Source organism: Macrobrachium rosenbergii, chromosome 8 (genome assembly GCF_040412425.1).
Source record: "Macrobrachium rosenbergii isolate ZJJX-2024 chromosome 8, ASM4041242v1, whole genome shotgun sequence".
Lineage (NCBI taxonomy): Eukaryota > Metazoa > Arthropoda > Malacostraca > Decapoda > Palaemonidae > Macrobrachium > Macrobrachium rosenbergii.
In genome coordinates this window covers 49108338-49128597 of record NC_089748.1, presented here as the reverse complement: position 1 = coordinate 49128597, position 20260 = coordinate 49108338, and the positions used below count along the sequence as shown (strand labels likewise).

Here is a 20260-nt window from a genome sequence, read left to right as displayed (position 1 = left end):
GATCAAGCAGCGGAAACTGCTGCAATAAGAGTGGGTCTTCTTGATCTATTTCTATTGCTCGTGAAACGATTTCATGTTTTTATCATCTGCATTTCAGTTCCTGCGCAAAATCAATTACTTTTTCGCTGATGAAATCGAACTTTATTAGAAGAAGAAGAAAAAGAAAAAAAAAAACAGAGTTCACTACATGACCGATAACACATTTTTCTACAATTATGGACACACGATTATGAGTTCACCATATCATTCAACAAGACTTCTATAAGATTGATCAGCCTGATATGAGAGAGAGAGAGAGAGAGAGAGAGAGAGAGACGTTGAATATTTAATCAAGTGCATGACCTGCCCTGAGTCCTCATTATCCCTACCATAGAGTCGAGAGATCCAAGCGATACTGATCGAATAACTAACAGATCACTGGCTTTGAACATTAATGCAGTACAAACGACAATAAACAACAGAACTTCATTAATTCCTGGTAAATTCACTTCATATATTCAGCATAAAACCTCCGCATCTATTACGGAACGATATTTGAAATCACGAGTTCAACAGTTGTTGCAACGACTGAATCAACAATGCAATATTTACGATCTTGGGTATGTAACTGATATTCTGAAACGAGGCCAAATTACACTTACCTTACCAAACAAATCGATGGAGACAATGAAAATGAAAAGGTCAGAACGGCCCGCAAAATGCATTTACAAATTTACCTACAAGTTTATCCCTAGCGTTAATTCATTTTGCGAAGGGGCGGGTCTTCAAGAAAAAAAAAAAAATTGAAGGACTATTGCCTATAAAAGTTCTGTCCTGATCTTGCAAGCCCTCTGTCCCACCCACACCCCCCACCTCCTTCCTCTTGTTGCAAGGGCTTGTCCCAACCGCCCAAATCGACAACGCCATTTCTCGCCAAGGCTAACAACCCCTACCAAGTGTGTGACGAGAAGCTCTCCCAGACTGTACAATATAAGTCGCAGACAAACCATTTACTCAGTGTCTGTGTCTTTTCTCTCCTCCTCCTCCTCCTCCTACCTGGCGACGTCGCCGACAGTTACGAAGGGGAAGAGGTCCCCGACCAACACTGACGACGAGGGAGCAGATACATTGGAATCTCAACTCTGGCGAAGACCTTTTGTTAGTTATCATATCTGAGTTCGTATGATGTCAACCATGTTCTTTCTAAGTGAATTCTGACATAAAGCTCTCTTTATTTATTACCGTACCTGAGTTCGAGGACGTAAACAATGTTTTTCACTGAATTCTGACAAAAAGCTCACTTATTATCGTACCCGAGTTCGATTATGTAAATAATGTTTTACCCGAATTCTGACAAAAAGCTCACTTATTTATTATCGTACCCGAGTTCGATTATGTAAACAATGTTTTTAACTGAATTCTGAAAAAAAAACTCTCTTACTTATTACCGTATCTGAGTTCGGATGATGCAAATGATATTCAAATCCGAAAAAGATGACAATTATTAAGTAAACACCAACAATTTTACGAAGCAAAACATCTTCGTATATTAATATAATGTGCACATGATGAGTCTGCTGTTTCGAAATTACATTTAACTGAATATTCTAAGACGATCAGAATTTAGTCCATATTTTTAATTTCAAGAACACACAAGAACACACCCTTATAATTCTGCGCCGGTATTTAATAACCTTTCACAAAGGGAAGCATCAACAACATACGAAAAAAAAAAAAAAAAAACCTTGCCAATACGATACGCCAACACCTCGGCGAAAGAAATCAGACAACCACACCCAAAATCGTTCAGACAGCGACCTCCCCGCTTCTGCAAAACCATTTCCGATTACTCAAGACCTCACGTATTGTTGGGAGCGTCACGAGAACAGAAGCATAGAACTGAACGCTGAATTCTGGGCAGAGGCCAAGAACTGGGACCTGTGAGGCCATTCAGAGCTGAATAGGAAATTGAGAGTACTAAGGTTTGAATGGTGTAACAGGAGGGAAAGCTCGCAGTTGCACGATGAAATAATTGTTACGAGAAGGTGGATAGCAAGATGAAAAAGAACATGAATGGAGGTGCAGCAACAGGAATGAAAAGGGTTGCAGCTAGGGGCCGATGGGACGCTTCAAAGAACCTTAAGTAATGCCTACAGTGCACTGTGTGAGGTGCACCCACGGCACTACCGCCACCCTCCTTCGGGAGACGCGTCACGAGGCTTTGGTAAAATTTTGTGCATTGAGGCTGAAGAATCCCTCGGTGAAACCGAGGTGAAAGACCTTAACCTAAGTAAACTCAATTATTCCGCTTAAGTCGAGACGAGACCTGAGAATAAAGGGCCTAAGGCTTCCATTCGTGTTAGGCCCAGATTTTTTTTTTTTTTTTTTATCGCCGCTAGGCTTTGAATAGGTAAGTATGGTCTTTTATCAGCCTGTGCATAATAAATATAGACTAGGTTGAAAGAGGAATGTCCCCATAAATAAGATAAGAAAAGTAGATACTTAATGGCTTACAATTTTTAGACAGCACGACTTCACTATACACTATGGGCTACTTGTTACACATCTTATATACACATGAGGCTATATATATATATATATATATATATATATATATATAACTATATATATATATATATATATATATATATAATATATATATATATATATATATATATATATATATATATATATATATATATATATATATATATATACATACATACACACATACAATTTCATATGTTAGTTGCATTACACATATCACATACTCGTATATAACCTTGATGCTTTTTACCATTTGCGTAAACAATGTAAAATAAAACCATTAACACCACGTCAGAGAGAGAGAGAGAGAGAGAGAGAGAGAGAGAGAGAGAGAGAGAGAGTTGAAAACTAACTAAATCAACGAGCTAATGCAGCTTATTTTCAAAATTAACGTTCGCACACTGTACAGTAGATTGTAACATCACTCCGAAATAATGCGCCCTTATTAACAATTCACAACCTCCAAAGGGCAGACGGACAACGAACACGTGAATACTCTCCCCTTACCACATATGAAACAGCAGTACTGAATCTAAATTTATCCTCTCAAAGTTGAGATAACTGAACAAAGTAAGAATATTTATTAGCGCTTAATGTCATCCCCCCTCGAGCGAGTATTTTTATCCACCTTAGCGGTTAGTTCCTGTTAAGTTCCGCAAACTTGATACGTTGAAGGAGTAACGTTCGTTATAGACGTGCTGCCAAGGGTAGTCTATTATTATTATTATTATTATTATTATTATTATTATTATTATTATTATTATTATTCAAGTTAGACCTATTCATATGGAACAAATACAGGGACCACTGACTTGAAATCCAAGCTTCCAAAGAATATGGTGTTCATTAGAAAGAAGTAACAGAATGTAAAGGGGAATATAGGAAGAAAAGATCACTTATTAAAAAAGAAAAAAATAAATTAATTAAATTTCAGTTGGTCACTGAATGGGTTGGCTACTTCTATTCTGAAAATATCTAAAATAGGAATAGATGGTCTCCATGGCGAGAAATCATATATTCATTATGTCCATCAAAGTTACAGAGGAGCTCACCGAATGAAGGCTTTTTACCCCGTATCTTAATTCTAATAGTAAACAAATAAGAGTAAAACAGAATGTGAGGCCCATTTACGTAAATAAATTTTAACTGAATAAAAAACAAAATTTGCTGTTCGATGGCGGAAGTGAGTCCCATTTTTATATAAAAAATGAAATAAAAAAAATACTGAGCATAAAAGATTTCGACTAAAGCAGCCGCAATGAACACGTACCAAAAAATTTTAATTGGAAATGAATTGGGTTTCAAGATTTTATATCAGAGCTTGTATTTTTCTGACAGAATTTAAAGTTAAAAATCCATTAGCGAAAAAGGCCTATCGTGAGGGTCAGGTTGTTCTACCTACGTCTTTCATATGTCAGCCTCCTGGCCTTTCATCGCTAGCTTTGTGTTCGGGTCTTTCATTCATGACTTCTTTTCCAGGGCTTTCATCCACATCTTCACCCGTAAGGCTTCCATCCACGACTTTGTTTCTGGGACATTGGGAGTCGGGCTGCTCTACCTACGTCTTTCATAATATTATCTGGCCTTTCATCGCTAACTTTTGTCCGGGACTTTCATTCATGACTTCTTTTCCAGGGCTTTCATCCACATCTTCACCCGTAAGGCTTCCATCTACGACTTTGTTTCTGGGACTTTGGGAGTCAGGCGGCTGCTCTACCCGTCTTCATAATATTATCAGCCTTTCATCGCTAACTTTTGTCCGGGTCTTTCATTCATGGCTTCTTTTCCGGGGCTTTCATCCACATCTTCACCAGTAAGGCTTCCATCCACGACTTTGTTTCTGGGACATTGGGGTCAGGTTCATTTCTACCTACGTCTTTCATAATATCTGGCCTTTCATCGCTAACTTTTGTCCATGTGTCTTTCATTCATAAGCCTTTCTTTCAGGAGGCTTTCATCCACATCTTCACCCGTAAGGCTTCCATCTACAACTTTGTTTCTGGGACTTTCACCCTTCCTTACACCTCTATAACTTTCTTACATGACTCTCGTCTCCTCATCTTTCTTCCCTGACATCAACTTTGGGTCTTCAATTTACGTTCTCACATCTTTTCTGATGCTGTGTTACCAGTTCTATTAGAAGATGAAAAACGGATGAGAGAGAGAGAGAGAGAGAGAGAGAGAGAGAGAGAGAGAGAGAGAGAGAGAGCCTGGAGATCGATTCCACCCACTAGTCGTGAGGGATTAACTTTTCGTGGCCCTCTCCCTCTGTGGAATAGTATATTACTTAGTAATTACTGAAAGCAGTGATCTTGAGAGAAAGCCTGAAAGAGAAGAGGAGGGATTCAAGAAAGGGGGGGTGGAATTCAACTATGTCGTTTTACTCAATACATTTCAAATTCAGAAATATATATATATATATATATATATATATATATATATATATATATATATGTATATATATGTATATATATATAATAATATATATATGTATATGTATATATATATATATATATATATATATATATATATATATATATATATATATATATATAATATCTAGTCTTTTTATCAGATACGTTATAGTAACTGTAAAACCACAATGGCTTACAACTTCGTGGCTATTACATTTTACACATACACAAAAAAAAAAAAAAAAAAATATATATATATATATATATATATATATATATATATATATATAATGAACGACTAATAAATAATCTTTCTCGCCTGTACAATCACTCAAGTAAATACAGACCTAATCAAAGACAAATTAAAATACTCAAAGCCTTAAGGACATCGAAAACAGAACGGTCTGTCTCACACTCTTCTACACTACTTGCCTTATTTCTAGACTAAGGACACATTCCCACTCATGCTTTGCGCGCAGTCCAATTCTCTTTCCCAAATTGATGAATTATATGGTGAAACAGCATTATTCATCTCCTTCTCTCCCTAAAGTGACATTTGCATATATTCTTCTCACAACCCACTATTAATGCTCTCTCTCTCTCTCTCTCTCTCTCTCTCTCTCTCTCTCTCTCTCTCTCTCTCTCTCTCTCTCTCTCTAGCACAATTTTGGTGGTCGACGATGTCTTCCATATATGGAACACAATGCCAGAACAACATAAAATGCTCAACTTGGACCTCTGTTAGCAGACACACTAACTTAAAATGGCAACTTCTGGAAAATTCCAAGGTTCCTCAGGATAAAATAAAATAAAAAAAATAAAATAAAAAACCTAACCATATAACGGACGAGAGAGAGAGAGAGAGAGAGAGAGAGAGAGAGAGAGAGAGAGAGAGAGAACAATTTACTTCGGTTACTTTGAAGTGTTCAGGGACATCTTGCAACATAGGACAGGTCGTTACAGGGTACTTACGTTCGTTTGGATTCTATTTGCACCGTACCCCTTTTCAAGTGGAGAATATTTGCGGCGAATTCCGTAAATGGGCACGAGAGGGCGAGGGTCAACCTTTGGCATCTTTTAATTTCCTTTCGTTAGAGAAGCGTCAAAGGAAACCTGTTTACATTGAGACTCGACAAAAAACGGTAAAAAAAGGGATAGCGTACGAGATGGAACGCTCCATGTGAAAATAAGTTTCTTACGTACACAATCCACCTCTGAATAACAAGCTCCAAGTAAAAAGACTGCCCTAAAATGGAAGACCGCAGTATCTGCAAAAACACAAAACCGAGAGAAAAAAGGTAGATAGTGCAGTTTTCCCTTGCCTTACTACTGATTTTCAGGTACTGCAAATGGGACCCCCTAAAGAAAGCACTGAAGCATCATTCTGAAACTGCAGTAACTTGTGTACCAGTGTTTCACGAGCCCAATAGGTGGCATATCTCAATTTCGAAAATTTTGCACACTGCAGTTTTCCATTTTAGGGCAAAATAAGTATCTTGACGTAAACAATCACCTTGGAATTACACGAAACACCCAGATTTTTCCGCAGGCCTGTGGGAACGCACGCGACTTCAATTGGCCTTTTAAACGCTCGCTGACTCGAGAATGCCGTGTCTTAAAAGCCTGGGTACGCTGCTAAACACACGCATACCCATCCCGCCATACTATCATCACCGACTCTCATAGTGTACTGACGAAACAGGCACCGAGTTCAACGAATCCACGTGCAGATAGATGGGCGTAGGCGTCGAAGACGTGGGCGAACTGGTTACGCGTCTCGGATTACATTGATGAATGAAAGCGGCGCCCACCAAGGTACCAACAGGGATTCTGTTACCTTGGGGTATCGGTGAATGCCAATTGAACTAAGAGGCATTTAAAGATATGGGTTAAGATGGGTTGTTTATTTACACAAACACATACATACATACATACATATATATATATATATATATATATATATATATATTGTATGCGTGTCTTACTGTAATCTAGCTCAATTATAATATATATATATACTTAATAAATAACAGAACTATACCACTAAATTATACTAAAAAAATAACACGTCAACCCAACCACTGCTGCGATACTTTGGAGCTAGAGAAACCACGAAAGAAGAAAAGAAAAAAAAAGAAACAAAACTTGCGGTTGCCAGAGACCACTCACTGTCTTCATCCAGGAAACGGTCAATACTCGTTTGGCTACTTGCACCTGGTGGCGGAGTTTTATTGGTTAAGTTCTTATGAAGTTTTCTTCAATCTGTTAAAAAAATTCTTTAATGTCACTGCAAACTGGATTCACTGTTGCACAGTTTATGATGATCAATGGTTTCGTAACTACAACAGTAGAGTTATGGAAATTTATTTATTTTATCCAAATGCAGGATTTATTTCCTGATCAATATATATTAACACATTTCAAACAAATTTATACAAAACTGGAATACCGTTGTGCATGAGAAAATTACAAACAAATTCGACGATTGCAGAAGTATGGGTTTTTCTTAATTTATTACAAAAAACTCAGAGAAGAGAGAGAGAGAGAGAGAGAGAGAGAGAGAGAGAGAGAGAGAGAGAGAGAGAGAGAGAGATTCAAAGGGAAAGTTTGAAAAAATTTTTCCATTCGTCTGGAAGAAACTTAAACTTAGAAATTCATATCAAGCTTTATTGGAGAGAGAGAGAGAGATTCCAATACCTCTGCCAAAAAATCAACATATAATTATTCCGTCAGATGACGCCAGCTCTTTTCAGACAATGAATATAAACGATGTAACACAAGTCACTTCAAAAGTACAAAAAAATATTAGGGGTAAATGACCCCACTGTCTATTTCGTCATGGATTCACATGAACTCTCTCCTTATTTACTGGGAAATGACAACATTCATTTTCTAATGACGTCTAAACTGGCGGTCGGAGACTAACCTTATTAGTGAGTAAATCTTGTTTTCATGTTTTTATTTAATCTTACAAGACTTGCAACATCTGAGCGTTACCAAGTCGCCTGCATTATACAAATTCATGAGCATGTATCTTTCTGCAGCTGAACTGACATGAATCTACAAAACCTTCATTCCCTGAATCAACGCAAATTTTTTGACTAAATAACGTACGGTTTTCATTGCAGCATTAAAAAGAAACTTTAAAAGACATCTAAACTGACATGCAAGAGTAAAATTTCGTACATTCAACTTAATACCATTTGCAGATACATTCAATGTCAGTCCATATGGTCTTGTAAACGGTAAATATTAGATTTAAATAATGGTGCTCTTTATAAGATGAAAGTTGTTACAGAGTCAGTGGTGACAGCCACATACACCAGTATCTGTTTGTTAAGACTAAACTCACTGTTCAAAAGATAACATATTCCCAATCCCCGTACCATCGATATGACGTTTGTCTTTTTCACAGAACGTGTCACAGAAACTTAAAATGCAATATATATATATATATATATTATATATATATATATATATATATATATATATATATATATATATATATATATATATATATACATATACACACAGTATATGTGTGAGTATGCATATGTGTATGTAGATACTGTAATATATATATATATATATATATATATATATATATATATATATATATATATATATTGTATAACTGAATCACGAAAATATAGAACTTAGTGATGAATATATAAATAAAGATAAAATCCACGGTAACGGAAACACTGGGTGCTGCAGGCCTTTTAGACGCTAGGTCCTTTGCCAGCTAAGTAAAGGACCTGGCGTCAGCATTTCGCAGCATAATCATTCCGTTCCTCGTAGTTTATCTTCTATACATATATATATATATATATATATATATATATATATATATATATATATATATATATATATATATATATATACATATATATATGTGTGTGTGTGTGTGTGTGTGTGTATTTAAAACGTCACCCATAAATGAGTGACACACCGCACCGCTCCTCCCGTCCTAATGTGTTTTTAAAGACAATGTGACATTCACGGTCACTAAGTACGAGATAATTACTCCGCCAACACTACACAGCAAACATTCCATCAGATCTCCCACTGCGAGGTCCGCAACAAGCAATTAACGCCCTTAAGACGCAGCAACATAAAAGTCACGAGAGAGATGATAAACCTTCCACAAGTTAGTATAATAATAATAATAATAATAATAATAATAAATAATAATAATAATAATAATAAAACAAGCGGAAAATGCGCCGAAGTTTCATCAGCGCAATCGAGTTGTCTGTACAGCTGCTACAGCGTGTAATCAAGGCCACCGAAAACAGATCTATCTTTCGGTGGTCTCGGTATAGTGCTGTATGAGCCGCGGCCCATAAAACTTTAAACACGGCTCGGTGGTGGCCTGTCCTATATCGTTGCCAGAAGCAAGATTATGGCTAACTTTAACCTTAAATATAATAACTAATGTGGCTAGTGGGCTGCAATTTGGTATGTTAGATGATGGGAGAGTGGATGATCGACTTACCAATTTGCAGCCCTCTAACCTCAGTAGTTTTTAAGGTCTGAGGGCGGAAGGACAAAGTGCGGACAGAACAACGTGCGGACGGACAGACAAAGCCGACACAATAATTTGCTTTTACAGAAAACTAAAAGAAGACGATTTTATCACGGTCTCGGTCCAGAAGTTGTCCAAGTGTTGGAAACTTATAAAATAAGTCTTCTTCTTTCGCTGCATCTTTTCCCACTTCTTTGTGGGGCATATGAAACTTATAAAAATAATTAAATGAATAAAAATATGTGATAAAAAGATATTGCTATCGCAAGTGCTGGAAACTTAAAAGATTAAGGAAAACAAATAAAAATACTGGATAAATAGACACAAAAGTTAGTTGTACAAGTGTTGGAAACTTCTACTAGATGAAATTGGCCGTTTCGACTGGCTACTTGGAGGAATCGGGACTTTCACTGTAAGGTTAAAGTACGATGAGAAGAATTATTCATTATTAATTCCATCTGAGAACGCGAATCAATGCCCATTACTACATTTCACTCTCAAAAACCATCAGCAAATCTGAAGACTTACCCCCATTTCAATTACACATCGTTAAAGTATAGAATGTATCATTTCTCTTCCCTTTGAGTGCAATTGTCTTTTTCTCTTCAGGAAAAATCACACACGTCTCCCGATACACATTAATGGAATCAAGAGGAAACGAATCCGCATATAGTCAGCGTCACAACAGGAAATTATCATTATGAACGAGAGCATGCAGCTAAAGGACATGCAACAAATAAATTAGAGAATGGATTTATGGCGGTATTTATGGACCAAAAATAATAAAAATCCACTTTTACAGAGAACAACAACCCTCGTAATTTTGTAAAATAATGTGCTAGCAAAATGTTACACTAATAAGAAATTCCTCGTCTTCCCTGGTGTGTGTGTGTGTGTGTGTGTGTGTGTGTGTGTGTGTGTGTGTGTGTGTGTGTGTGTGCGTGTGTGTGTGTTAAATTCGGCACTAATATGGGGAACCAGCCCCAACCCTAATCTAACGCTCGGGTTGCAAACCCGGTTGCCTGCCACGCATGAAAGAAAATCAAGTAATTGTTCCGAAACATGTTGCCTGCATAATAATCAACAATTTACGTTAATCTCTCTCTCTCTCTCTCTCTCTCTCATAAATTGGTCTTAGCTTCACTGAGAGCAGGATGTATCCTATAAGGGAAAGCGGTAACCGAAGGAAGTTGACTATGTAACACACAAACTAGGTCACATTTTAAGACTGTCATTATAACGCCGACAATTTATCGCGCTTTTTACACGGCAAACAAAAATGACAAAGATACCGGTAATACTGTTCAATAACTGTCTCCTGGTGATGATTACCATTTGCAAGCTTCAACAAAGCTAGATCATTCTTCCAAATCATTACAAAGAAAGCGAACAAATACTGAAGAATAAAATAGAGCAGTAAATCCAATTGCTTCACACTGAAGAAACTAGAGCGACAATTCCACGTGCCGTTTAATAACAGAACCTTTCTTTTGAATTCGTCTACGTAACGCTCATAACACGTGATCAAACTCTGTATAAATTTTTTCAGCTTAAACTTGGTCATGTGATATTATATAACAAAAAAGAAAAGAAAAAATTCAATAGCGTATATCCAATCTTCCTTTACAGAATTCTTTTCCTATGCGCATGCCACTTAAAACCTTTTCCTTATTTTCTTCCTGCAAAATCTTCTCGTCACTCTAAATACGCCAGTCGCAAATCGTTAAAATTCCTCGTCACGCGTCAACGTGACTCTTGAATATCCCTCTTGAATCAAACTACATCATACAGAAAACACCTTCGTTAACACTACCCCGATTCTAGGAACTTTGCCAGTCATACAAAATCCTTGGAATTCCTACTCTGATACATATAAACATAGCATATAAAGTCTTCAGTTCTCAACCCGATTCGCAAGAAACGTTCAAACGTTTCCAACTCACCCGGATAAATTCACCGCAATACAGAGCTTGATCTTACGGTCCACAGTTACTCGGTGCAATGGAATCCAAATCCAGTCAATGCCAGTTAACGAGACTTGAACTTCTTCTTCTTCTTCACACGGGTTAAAGGAATCTTCCTCTTTCCCCAGCGTTCACGATGTAGGTCAGACGAGCACAGGAAATGGGAAACTTACACATGCACGCACATTCAAAATACAAATCATTCTGTACTGTGCACTGGAGTAACGAAAAATAACAGTCAAGTATTTCAATATAAACTATATTTATATAAAATTCAAATAACGTGAGGTATTTCAATATAAAATATATACAGATGAAAGTTAAATAACTTGTTAAGTTAAAAAGTGACATAATGGAACAGGAACTCTTTTTTTTTATGAAGGTCTGACATGGGACCATGACAGGAAAAGCTTACCGGTACCAATAAGGTTCAAGGTACGTGAATGCCCTACTTATATACACACAAACATGAGATAACAGGCAGAGAGCATTCCACATCTGACAACCTACCAATCTAACTTGAGAAACCAATAAAAATCAAATCTCTCCAGAGAGTATATTACTCAAACGCATGTCAACTTGCAAACCCTGACCTGTTGCTCAACCAACAGTGGGTCTATGCCCACCACACGAACAATGCCACCATCTCATACCCTTGGACCTGGCTCATATCATCACCCAGCCTCTTGGCATTTTTCCCTGGCATCACGGCGATGCCTATCTGCATAATCATCTAAATATATACAGATTTGTCAACTCAATGACAAAAGGTCTTCCTATGGGACTGCTCTGCCTGTTCGTTCGACGCTGTGGAAACTCGAGTCACTGAAACGCTCGAGGGAACATATAAAGAATATACTGAACAACTACCTGAGCTATCAAATACGTTTATATTTTCTATGACAAATAATCCTTAATCGTCTACTTAAGCTTGCGTTGTAGCCTAGGCAAAAAAAAAGAAAATATATTCGGTATGTTTACTATAGGAGAGTCATTATAATACATATTTATTACACGCCTTCCAATACACACACACACACACACAGATAAAAGACAAGCAACCTTTTAAGCCGGAAAAAAAACCGGAGTGTCCTTCACAAAGGCCACCATCAGTCGTGTTTCATTACCCACCGCATAGTACAGTAACGTTTGCAATACAGTTACTCCCAACCGCATTAAATATACTACAGGGGAAGTTTAATGAGGCTCTAACAAATATAAACTCTCAAAAAGCTCGCAAACCCCCACCCCCACCCCTTAGCCTTTAACCCAGATGAAAAACGCTTGAACTCATAAACGGCAACTTGACTGACAGAGATTGGCGTCAGAACTGTCTAGAACAATGCTGGAGCAGAAACGCCAGTGACGTCACGAAGTTCCCACACCAACTTCCCGGCAAGTTTCTTCCCGGGTTCAGGGTTACGCTCCGCAAGTATATAAGCAACCATGAACCCATGAGAATGACCTCTTAACCTGCAACAGGTCACTCTACGTGCCTCCATCGAATTACCTTGTCTACCAACCAACTTTTCAAGATCTCTTGACTACAGCAACTGTGGCAATACTTCTTATTAGACCAACAACGCTGGGAAAGATCCCTCATTCGAAATCTACAGCTGAACGTTACTAAAAATAGGGAAGTGTTACGTCACACGATGGACAAATTTCCTCTGATGAAGCCCAACCGGGATCAGCACCAAAGGGGTCTTGGGCAATACAAGATATGGTCGCGAAAGGGTTTCCGAGCCTCTTTGCCTACGCTCTTGAAACCATAGGCGTCATCCGGCAGATTGCTCAAGATCGACCGTGCAGGAAACCGAGATTCAAGGTCGAATCCCAGACTTCAAACGTTTTTGTTACTTCGCATCCAACGCCCAACACTTCGCTTCTGTACGAGATGACTGGCTCAACAGTTCACTCATACTTTCTAATATTGGCTTGCATAAACTCTTCTCTTCCACATATTTTGTATACGACTTTGTACCTTCTTTCATTCCTTCACCTCCTATGCGACTAATCTTTTCTCTCATCCAATCATCGTCAGCTATTTTTACTCCATTCTTTCAAATTATTGCTGTTTGCTACAACTTCCTCGTTTCCATTTCTCATAACCTTAATTTTACTTGCAAGTGTTCTCAATCTCACTAGTTTTAGCACTTTTTATATACCATTCCCAATCCACAGTATATAAATATTATATATATATATATAATATATATATACATATATATATATATATATATATATATAGAGAGAGAGAGAGAGAGAGAGAGAGAGAGAGAGAGAGAGAGAGAGAGAGAGAGAGAGAGAGAGAGAGAGAGAGAGAGCACAAGCACAATCGCCACAAAACCACAACCTTGCATTGTTTCCCTGACAAACAAAACAGAGCGAACGCACCATTATTATAATGGCATTAACATAAACCACAAAAGGCTCAGACCGTTAGTAAGATTAAGGTTCAAGGGTCAACACCGAGGTGTGAAAATGGGAGTGGAATCGGGTGTGGTTTCCTTTTTCAAGAAAGATTGTTGTCAGTCGCGACTACCTGTAAATGAATGCATTAGATACCTGTAAATGAATGCATTAGAAACCTGTAAATGAGTTCATCAGAAACCTGTAAAAGAATTCGTTAGAAACCTGTAAATGAATTCATTATAAACCTGTAAATGAATTCATTAGAAACCTGTAAATGAATTCATTAGAAACCGGTGAATGAATTCATTAGGACAGGAAAACGAACACAAACAATTTAAATAAACTAAATACAATAACAAACCAGAATAAATAGTCTAGCCTGTCGATGTAATTCCTAAAGAACCTCTTGGCAGACAGCATAGAATAGAATATAGAATTTAGGCCAAAGCCCAAGCGCTGAGACCAATGAGGTCATTCTGCGCTGAAACGGAAACTGACAGTAAAAAGGTTTGAAAGGTGTAACAGCGGGAAAACGTGGCAGCCGCACTATGAATCAGTTGTTAGAAGGTGGGAAATAAGATGGAATTAAGAGAATATGAATGGAGGTACAGTAAAAGGAATGGAAGGGGTTGCAGCTAGGGCCGAGGGGACACTGCAAAGAACCTTAAGAAATGCCTACAGTGCACCGCATGAGTTGCACTGACGACAATTCTTCCCTACGGTTTCTTGGCGGTTAGAAGTTTGGACATATCCAGGTACTGAAGGTTAAAACAACGACTTATAAAAAATAGAGTTCTTATAATTTTTTGCAAGGCATTTTCATGGGCACACAACTTTAGTTTTATTCCACCTGCTTCAGAAGTGACACTAATCCTATACCTTACCAAGGCGGTAGCTGGAGATTATAATAATAATAATAATAATAGGCGGTAGCTGGAGATGATGATGATGATGATAATAATAATAATAATAATAATAATAATAATAATAATAATAATAATAATAAGTAAAAAATGCGAGGAAGTTTCTTCGGCTTGCAATCGAGTCTTCTGTACAGCATATAATGCTGTATGAGCCACGGCCCATGAAACTCAGCCACGGCCCGGTGGTGGCCTGCCCTAATCTTCTCTGATCACGCAACATAATACAGAGTAACAAAAATAAAAACCACGGAAAGATCTATACGGAGAATGGGAGGAAGGAAGGAAGGAAGGAAGGGACAGGCGTAAAAACAGGAAGGAAATTTATACGGAAGAGGAGGGGGGGGGGGGACGACGGGCCTAAGGAACGGACAGCAAAGGAAGCTTCAGGTAAAAGAGACAGGTACTTCCACCTCCCTCAGTCTTGGCTTCCTGTCCTTCCTTCCTTCCTTCCCCTGAGCGAGGATCAAGGTCGAGGAAATGACTCATTAAGAACATATTATGAGAGATTGAACACTATAAGGAAATAGAGGAATGAGGACGTTAGGATGAATTAGTTTGATTACCCACCAACTGCCAGACAAAACTAATCAACACAATATTGAATACAAATACAAATAAAAAGGCAAGTACTGTACGTGAGTGCACTTGTATATGTACACACACACACACACACACACACACACACACACACACACACACACACACACACACACACACATATATATATATATATATATATATATATATCCTGAAACTTTACAGTTGTTACAAAAAGCTATTATATAAACGTATACGACACGAACAATCACATCGCATACTATCACAATAACAAAAGTATGCATACGCTCTTACCTAAAGCTATTATATACATAAACACACAAACTCGGCACACTTATAATATATACATAAGGGCCCCCTCATCATGGCCACTTTACCATACAGCTTTCCCCAAGCCTCTTCACAGCCGACTGCAACCAACCTAACCTTTTGAGGCGGAAAACGGAAACCAGCAAGCTACAGTAATTATCCAAGATACGAGCGCACAGGGTAACTAAAAACTTTCTCGGTGACACCTCCAAGGACTGAGTGCTTCACCAAGGATTCTCTTTAGCAACAGATCTCTGATGTTTTAGAAATTTTTAATATATATTCCTTAATCTCCAATATCATGAAAGCGGGAGTTTATATCTTCGTTGGTATCGCCAACATACTTAAGAGTAGTATTCCCGTTTTGTAAGCTTTAAACATACCAAACCAGACAGTGGAATTTCACCAAGCTCAACTGATGATCTCTTTAATATTTTTAAAATTTAATAAATATTTCTTAAAATCTAAGATTATAAAAGCGGGAGTTTATATCTTCGTAGGCATCGCAAACAGCCTTGGAAGTATTCCCGTTTTGTAAGCTATTAAACACACCAAAAACACACTGTGGAATTTTACCAAGTACGACACGCAAAAACAGAGCGAATTCTGACATTGATTAAACCAAACTGATAATCTCTCTATTATTTTGGATACTTAATATCATTTCTTAATCTCCAAGCCTTAGCCAAGCGGGAGTTTATATCTTCAGAGCCATCGCAAACATACCTGGAAGTAATCCTGTTCTGTAAGCTATTAAAGAAACTCAAAACACAATGTGGAGTTTTACCAAGCACAACACGTAGAAGCAAAGCGAAATCTGACATTGATTAAACCCAACTGATAATGACACTTATTATTAATTCTTAATCTCCAAGACTAAGCCGAGCGGGAGTTTATATCTTCATAAGTAGCTCAGACATCACTTGGAAGTCATCCTGTTCTGCAAGCTATTAAACAAACCAAAAACACACCGTGGAATTTTACCAAGCACAACACGCAAAAAGAGAGCAAATTCTGACATTGATTCAACTCAATGCCAATTCGATTCAAGCCAATAGCCGGATAATGAAAGACCACCTGCTCACAATGGGAGAGTTTCGTACATTAATGCTGTTCTTTTAATCAGCATTTTCTAAAAAGAAATGTCACCAATTCTTTTGTCCAGTGCTGAATGGAATTTTTTTTTTCTAGAACAGGTAGCCATGAAATGAAGACAAAAAAAAGGGGGGGGGGGTTTGTGATCAATGATAATGAACAAACACACACAGAGAGAGAGAGAGAGAGAGAGAGAGAGAGAGAGAGAGAGAGAGAGAGATAGTTGCATGCTTGAAATGGAATTGAAGACGTACTTATCGAAGACAAAACTTGAACTCGCTCATTTTCGCAAATGCGATTACGTACAGTATATATATAATTACAAAGTAAGGTGACCATTCCCCAAACATACATCCCTATTTAGTGAGACACTTAGTTTCAGAAAACACCTGTGCACCTGATCCCGTTCACAACTGTCATCATTAGCCTTCTGGCCTCTTGAGAGACATCGCTGCCACAAATGTCAACTCTTCTGACAAACAATCTCAAATGACAACAGTGTAAAGATTACAGAGATTTATTGATACAGCTTTCAAAAGAATTAAGGCCACAGAGATTTGCTGATAAACTTTCACAAGAGAATATGACAACTGCAAGTTACAGAAGCGGGTGATCCCCCCCCCCCCCCGGCCCACCCGGCTCGCCCCCGCACAAAATGAGAGAGAAAAAAAACAATTGGCAAAGTACATCTTACCAATGGAAATAAGCCATCTTACACCGGAGAAGGGTGAATTTCAAGAGCAGAAAGAACACAGTGAAAGCTGTACAGACAGTTATGAAGTTGACATTATAAAGTTAATATAATTTAACAGACAGGATCAAAATGTTTTCTTTTCTAATGCTTTAGATTTTACTAAGGATAATCAATATGACAAGACCATCATCTTAAAAATAAAAAAAAAAATAAAAATTAAAATATGAAACGAAAGCCACCTGCTAAACAGAGAAATAATGATTTCCTAGTTTCTGCTGGGCAATTTTTTTCTACTAAAACTACCCAAGGTTGAGGCCCGCAGGCACAAGTGGGGAAAAAGAAAATAGCGGAGCCAGAAGGATAAACCATTCCTGAGCAAAGTCAAGACCTTGACTAACACTGTCGCCTCGGAACAAGTGAGAGAGAGAGAAAAAAAAAAAAAAAAAAAAAAAAGGGCTGCACAAGAAGTATTGAACTTTCACTGAAATATATTCAGCTGACGAAAACCACGACAACAACGGAATTAATTCTTTTATAAATAAGGTATTTGCTCCTAATGTCTTACAAATCTTTATAACAAACAAGTAAACAATGCGCCGAAGTTTCTTCACCGCAATCGAGTTTTCTGTACAGTGTAATCAAGGCCACCGAAAATCGATCTATCTTTCGGTGGTCTCGATATAATGCTGTATGACCCGCTGCCCATGAATCTTTAACAATCACGGCTCGGTGGTGGCCTGCCCTATATCGTTGCCAGATGCACGATCATGGTTAATTTTGACCTTAAATAAAATAAAAACTACCGAGGATAGAGGGCTGCAATTTGGTATGTTTGATGATTGGAAAGTGGATGATCCACATACCAATTTGCAGTCCTCTGGCCTCAGTAGTTTTTAAGATCTGAGGATGGACAGACAGACAAAGCTGGCAGAATAGTTTTCTTTTGTAGAAAACTAAAACATAGTAAAATACAGAGAGAGGAGAAAATTAAATAGATAAAACTACGCATGATCGCGAAGATAAAAAAAAAAAAGTTGAAATGGGAAAAAAATATTAGCCACAATACAAAAAAAGAGGTAATCTGGACAACGCTAGGAAGGGAGATTTAATATGTTGAAAACTAACAGGTATATATGTAAAAAATGGCGAACATAAAACACTGCCGATAAGTGACCTGACATGTACCTAAATGACCTGGCATATACCTACACAAAAATTCTCAAGATACCCTCACTTCGTAACTTAGGATTTTAAGTTAGTCTGGGGCTGGTACGGCCCTTGTCCCTTGTCACTTCTTCTTCTTCCTATGTCACAAAAGCCGACCCTCCCTGACTCTTGCGATCTACAGTGCGATATGAATGGTTAAATCTGAGCCAACTATCATTACACAATTGGAATGACGAGCATTAATGGCGTGCGAAGCAGAAATCTTCAGGCTACTGCCAAAAATATTCTTGGGACGAATTCTCAAGGTGGCTCATCTTCAAGTTTGCTAATGCCAATGTCACTGACGAGACTTCTCTTTTTGCCTTAAACACAACTCGCAACAATTACATTAATTTTACCGAGTTTCAATTAGATTATTCTAATTTCAAAGAAAGGACAAGACCTTCCACGACTTACCAAGACAAAATACCACTAAGTCATCAACGAAAGACATCACGAGTTTACACAACGTTAACAGTAAAAGCCTCTAAACAAACACCAGCCGCAAACTACTTCTGTACTCGAAAATCAAGGCCGAAGCTCAAGATAATGACTGTCGAATTCAGCAGCAGCAAAAAAAAAAAAAAACAAAAAAAAAAAAAAAACAGACGAAGTAAATCTCCGGATGTCTGAGATTAATGTTATAGCCAAGATAACCTGTAACAAGTACACACAAAAAAACAAAGCGTTATTAAATATGTGTGCGTGTGTATGTGTGTGTGTTGAGTGTGGTTTTCTATTTCTTTTTCTAAATCCATAATGACAGCTATCTTTTTTTTATGACAACGCAGTGCAACGCATTACAATACTTGAGGTTCACAAGTAATTCTTCACAGATGAAATCGAACTACTCAGCTTTCAACGCATCACAACTTAACGCTCTGCATCAGACTTTGCTTTTACGTATTAATAACATTTTTACATGACATGTCAGCTTCAAGCGATTGTAGGTTAGTTTAGGTTAACTGGATAAGCACCATGTCTATGCATAGCTTAAATTATGTAAGTGTCCCGTGTGACTAGCGGAGTCGCGGCGAATTCGGGTATTTTTGGCAGTGATGACAGGGACCTTGTTATGTAATTTTCCAAAGGAAGTGTCACGTAAATTATCAAGTAAGTGTTAAAGCTGTTTCCACTTCACTGAATGTGTATGGGAAGTCATAATCTAAATATTTAGTTTTTCTTCAACAAAATGACGTTTCCTTTAATAAGAGGTGACTTGGAAGAAAAGCAAAGGAAATTCTAGTCAATGAAAAGTACCCCCTTTACACACACACACACACACATATATTATTCATAAGAATGTTGCTGCATAATTCGCCGCAATTACTACACGATTAACCCCTTTATTGGTTCTTCGGTAATCTTCAATTCTTACTCACTCAAACATTTCCATTCTTTCAACCGACCATGAAAACTTTCATCAGTTTTTACAAACACGTCTGTACCCGCGACCTTTCTCTTCATATTCGAACAATGCAACATCGTTTTCGAAATGCCTGGGTCGCTGAATGAGCACGAAAAGTGCGCTACGTTTCAAACTGAATTTTCAGCAAAAGTGGATGAAACAGGATTTAAATTGCATGATGGACGTGCTCCATAAAAAAAAAAAAAGTTATAAAGGTTAG

General features: G+C 37.7%; 1 protein-coding gene across 2 annotated transcripts in view; it reads right to left on the bottom strand.

Moving 5' to 3' along the window:
• The window catches only part of LOC136840835 (protein fem-1 homolog C), a 217663-nt gene that overhangs the window by 94092 nt on the left and 103311 nt on the right, over positions 1-20260 (bottom strand). The gene's annotated exons all lie outside the window — the stretch shown is intronic.